This window comes from Poecile atricapillus, chromosome 10 (assembly GCF_030490865.1).
Source record: "Poecile atricapillus isolate bPoeAtr1 chromosome 10, bPoeAtr1.hap1, whole genome shotgun sequence".
Classification (NCBI taxonomy): Eukaryota; Metazoa; Chordata; class Aves; order Passeriformes; family Paridae; genus Poecile; species Poecile atricapillus.
In genome coordinates this window covers 4,072,116-4,078,115 of record NC_081258.1, presented here as the reverse complement: position 1 = coordinate 4,078,115, position 6,000 = coordinate 4,072,116, and positions in this window count along the sequence as shown.

Below are 6,000 nucleotides of genomic sequence, written 5' to 3'. Positions count from 1 at the left end.
CACTGACTGACTGAAAGGAAATGCAGATGGGTACTATGTGTTTGCAAATGTTTATCATTTACAGTCAGTTACTGGGAAATACAGAAAATGAAAGGGTCAGAGTAAGACATTGTGCCTTGTTGGCTTTGCCTTTTAGATTTTAGGAGATCAAAAAGAAAAAAGGAGGAATATGTCATATTGCAAGTAATTAAGGATTCATCAGGAAATAAAGAACACTTGGTCCTTCTCATAGCTTTGAGGACAAAAGGTGAAGGGTAGCTGGTATAATATCTTCCATATGTGGCATGCTAATTGGAAGAAAAGAAATGAAGTATTTGGAAAGCCGAATCTAAGCTCTTATAAATGGAAATTGCTTTTGCTTAATGAGTTTGCTGGTAGGCTCAGTGCTTTACACTTGGAAAATAAGAAAATATTTATGATTATATGTTTGTAAATTAGGGTTAGCCTCCTTGTTGAGTTAGTCCTACGGATTTAATAACTTATAAGTGAAAAACTGTGTTTTTTCTTTCCCTATAAATGGGATTTAATGATGATTCCCAAGCATTGCAGTATATCTTCTTACCAAGTGCCTTAGTCTAGGCTTTGGGTATTTTAGTTGAAGTCTGTCCGGAGTTTTGAAAACCTCACATAGGCAATGGCACACAGGAATGGCTTGTTTCTCAGACCTCAGAAAAGTGTGAGGTTTATTTGGATTAGGTATGGCTTTGTCTTTTAGGACAAGAGGGAATCACTTCCACTTTGTTTGCATAGACACCCCCTGGCCCAGATAAAACAGATCTGTGCCCAGGTGAGCCGAGCCAGTGAGGCTTCTGGATAGTTATGTCCTGCAAATATACAAGATTTTCTGGGATGGAGAGGGCAGGACTTCTCTGTGAAGAGGCTGTGAGAAAAGAGACGGAGTGGCACATTATTCCCACTAGATGGCAATTAAACCCCACTGGATAAAACTGCTGGGAACCAATGCTTTCCAGTCTTGTAGCTCACTTCAAAGTGCTGAAAGCTGGACTTCGGAGTAAGATCTTGGGATATCTGTATTTTCCTTGGACTAGAACACGCAATAATTTCCATATGACAAAGGAAATACTGTTAAAGCTGAATTGAATTTTGGATTGCACATTTGGATTCGTAAATGTTTTGGCAGTTTAGTAAAGGATGGATTTGGTTTCTATGCTGTAGAACCCCCCACCTCCTTGGGGAAGGGGAGTAGTAGAGTCAGCAGCAAGTAGGAGAGCTCTTGGCAGGGTGGCCAGTTGGAAATTCACTGCCAGGAAGCCAGAAGAGCCCTAATTAGGCAGGCAAGTAGAGCCTGATCCAAATCCTGCTGAAATTAATGGAATATCTTGGGTTAGTGCATTTTTTCCTACTTCCAGGTAAACCAAATGAATCTCTCCTCTCAGCAGTCTGCTTTATATTCATTACATCATCCACTGCAATTGTTGGTATACTAGGAATAAATGCATGTCTGTGCTATTTGTAATGAAGATATGGCATTCATGTGCCCTGTATGAGTAATTTAGAGGAGTAGTTGTGAGGTAATTTAATTGTTTTTCAACTCTTTTTCTAACTAGAATTTGCAACAATATAACTTTCTCTTTAATATGTGTGTTGGAGAGTATAATTTATTTTGAATGGAGAGGGAGACCTTTTATCCTGACTATTGTCTCAATATATTTCAGCTAAAGTTCTAATTAAATGTAGAATATCAAAAGATGTGCTGCCCTAACATGCACCCAGGGACCTTAATAACAGCTGGTTCTGGACTTCTAAAATGTCATAGTTAGCAAAATTCAGGTGAAAGCTACTATAGTCTTGTCTGTTTAAAGCTGCTCCAGTACTGGCAATACTCATCTCACAGATAACTAATATAAAATACGGGAAATTACTCTGTACTCTATAATCAGGAAAAAAAATCCCTGTAGATTCAGTGGGAATACTGCCTGGGTAAACCCACAGGTATTGTGTGCATTGTGAGATTGCGTGCAAAGAAAGATCATCCCTATAAACTAATTTTATGGCCTGTTTTTAAAAAAATCTAAATAAAGATTAATGGAAATAGCTTCTCTGATTACACCACTGCTTTATGCTTATTTGAGCAACTTTAAATAGATAAGAAAATATGAGTTTCAATCTGTGCCTGGTGCCCCAGAGTAGCTGAAACTCCCCTTTGTTGCAGAAGTGCTGGCTATAAACACTGTAAAACTGCAAAATGTCTGCCAGTTATTCTTGCAGAATTCTGCCTTTGTCTGTCAAAGATTTTTCACCCTATTCACACAATGTTAGTGTAAAATTTATGCTTATTTCAAAAGATACACCTAATCTTTCCATTACAGAAGCACAGCATATGAAAAAATGAAAGACAGCACTGTCAGGTTTTCAGATTGGTCAGCCACAGATTCAGGTAGCTTTGCACTGGGTTTTGTACAGAACTGATTTGTGATTGCAAAAGGACTCCAGTTTGCTAACAGCTAACAATGTCTGCTAGACACCACACACACAGAAAGGTTTTCATGGTTTTTAGTCGAGTTGAGTTGATGTTGCACCCCTGAAAGGCTCAGTTTTCCTCTGCAAGATGCTGCACTGTGGCTCTGAGGAAGTTAAGAGGTTCCCTGCTTGTATGGATGGGTGATGTAGCTGTCTTTGACCTTAAAGGCAGATAAATTTGTCTGTCCCCATCTCTTCTCAGCCAGCTCTAGGTAGACAATTCCTTACTCTACACTTGGACTCCCTCCTTATCCTTTCAGTTCTTCCATGTTCTCACTGAGATTCTGCCGTGCTCTCTTTCTCGACATAGTGGACAGAATCAAGGAACTGATCACTTTGCAAAGGATCATGGCTAGATAAATTTGGAAAGGAAATGCAACATTTGGTGTTCATGTGGGTGCTTAGTGAGATGGGAGAAACCTTTGATTGTCCTTTGTCTAGAGCTTTTAGGCTTGGAGGGTAGATCCAGGCAGGAGTGTGGTTCCTAGGCTTAATTCCCTCTGTGCAGCAGCACAGGGCTGTACAGTGGCACCAAGGCTGCACAAGCTAGTTTGGGTGTGGAAAACAGGTTATTATGTAATAACCCTCAGGAAGAGTGCAGGGCACTGGATCTTCAGCTGGGGATATGTAGGCAAGAGGTTCAGAGGGCCTATATAAGGCAGGAGTTGTGGATTCATTGTTTAAACAACCATCCCAAGGATAGATGCTGGCTCAGTTCTTTCTAAAAATTAAGTAGAAATAATATGGTTTAAAAGTGATTTTAGCTGCTTTTGTATTTAATAATCCAGCAGTTTAATGAGGAAGCCAATGTTCAGAGCCTCCTCAGGTAGGAGAGTCTTCAGTCATCTTTCTTCTCCTGGGAGAGCTGTCTCTAAGGAATACAACATAGTGTGAGTGCAAGGGAGGGAATGAATCTGTAATTAGTGACTAAAGAATTCACCAGAAGTTGGGGTTTCGTCCCAATTCAGTTCCCAGGCCAGTTCTCTGGCCACTTGGCCAGGGAGGCAGGCTCCTGTTAGCCTCTCTTTCTTTTCTGGTCCAGTGAATTCTGAATTCCTTCTTGCACATGAACACTTTAACAGAGTATGACTGCATTTTGAAGGAGTGAGGTCTTCTGATTGCTGTCAGGCATGAGACCATGTGTCAAGCCAAGAGATTTTGATGGGCAGGCAGTGAATTCTTGCATCCTGATTTATGTTAGGAGTTGTACACACGCTGAGCAGGACTCAGGGAACAAGACAATATCGTAAAAATTGAGGGTTCCTCTGGAATTAGGGTGTATCACAGAATTACAGAATATGCTGAGTTGTGAGGGGCCTACAAGGATCATCAAGTGCAGTTCTGGCCCTGCAGAGGATCGTCCCCAGGAGTCCCACCAGTGGCCAGGAGTATTCTCTAAATGCTCCTTGAGCTCTCCCAGGCTTGGTGCTGTGACCACTGACCTGGGGAGGCAGTTCCAGAGCCCAGCCACCCACAGGGGAAGAATGTTTATCTATGTTTACCTAATATCCATTCTAACACTCCCCTGACACAACTTCAGGCTGATCCCTTGGGTCAGGTCACTGGTCACAGAGAGAGATCAGTGTCTGCACCTCCTCTGTCCCTCATGAGCAAGCTGTAGATTGCAGTAAGGTCTCCCCTCAGTCTCCTCCAGGCTGAACACACCAAATGCTCTCAGCTGCTGCTCATACAGCTTCCCCTCAAGGCCCTTCCCCATCTTCATTGTCTTCTTTTGATGCTCTCAAAGTTTAATTTCTTTTATATTGCAGTGACCAAAACTACACACAATGTTCAAGGTGAGGCTGCCCAAGCCCAGAGCAGAGTGGGACAGTCCCCTCCCAGGCAGTGCTGAGCCTGGTGCCCCCAGGACAGGGATGTCCCTCCTGGCTGCTGGGGCACTGCTGGCTCAGATACAACTGGCCAGGACCCCCAGGCCCCTTTCTGTGACCCCCAGGTCCCTTTCTGTGACCCCCAGGTCCCTTTCTGTGACCCCCAGGTCCCTTTCTGTGGCACTTCTTTCCAGCATCTCATTCCCCAGTCTGTCTGTACATCCCAGGCTGTCCCAGGTGCAGAATTGGGCACTTTCTCTCATTGAACTTCATATGATTGGTGATTACTCAATCCTCCAGTTTGCTGGGGTCTCTCTGCAGGGCTTTCCTGCCTTTGAGTGAGTCGACAGCTCCCCCCAGTTTTGTACATCTGCAAACTTGCTTAGCATCTAGGTGAGGTATCAGGTTTTTATATCACAATTTTATATTAAGGCACCTTCCTCCTAAATGATACTGTGAAATTCCTGTGTCTTTCATGCAAGTTAATCCTTAGATCCCTACGTATTTTTGTAAACTAAAGTTTACAAAAATCTTATTTGGAATGCTTGTATCTACTGCTTTAATTTACTTCAGTTCCTTTAGAATATACACAGGTCACAAATACTTTAACTCAGTTATTGCAGAGCCTTGAGTGACAGGTTTTTGGTAGAGTTGTACCATGACAAAAAGGAAGTGTGAAGAAATACAAGACAGTATGACAGTACAGTCCCTGAACACTGAGTGTCAGAAATTGAGGAAAGCATGTGTTCAATTACTGTACCTGACAGTGCATTAACATTGTTCCACTGGTGCTTAAGGATACATTTTTTTAGGATTTCTTGTAGTGTCTGAACTAATTTGAGCCTCTACAGGACTGAAATATGCAGTATAAGTTAGTGTGAAACTTCTTTGCCCTGAATGAGGTGCTATGACAGATCCTACAAATAAAACATGGAAGCTTTCATGCTGTTGGCAAAGGAAAATATGAGCAGAGCAAAGGCCTTGCAGAATAGTGTGATAACCACTGGAGGATCCTTGGTCAGAGAGGACCCATGTGCTGATTCATGCTCTGGCACCCGGAATGATTGTGCTCCTTGTTGGGAATCACTTAATTGTATCAGTAGAACTGAGGTGGAAGAAGGCTAGGAATTCATTCTGGCTCTTCATCAGACTTCATGGCTCCTGGCTGTGTTGTGCATTTCCTGCTGCCAGAGAAGATTTGGGAGAACTGTGTGGCAATGCTCCCTGCCAGCAGAGAGCTGATTGCTCGTGGGCCTCTGGCCCATCTCCTCCAAACCACCTTCAGTTCCCCTTTTTTAGGAATGCCAGGCAAGTTAATGGCTGCTACTGGAGGTTATTGAAAAGGTGGAGAGATGCCCAGAGAAGGGAAGGAATATATTCCCAGTGAGTTCCCATGGAACAGGAAATGTGATCTAGGTTTCAGTACCAGCACTTCTGCAGTCAGTACTTGTTTGCTGTCTTTTCCCTTGTCTGTGAAATAAACCTAGTTTTGTCCCTGCTTTGAGGCAAAATATTTGTGGATGAAAAGCTAAGCAAATCTTATAAATTGCTGGTCATACTGTGGGACCATTTCACTTCAGATATAAGCTCTGAAAATACATTAAAAAAACTTCACTATTTAGTAGAATTTATTTCAGATGCAGGGAAGTTATAACAATATTATAATGCTGCAGTGTTTCAGCTTCTCCAT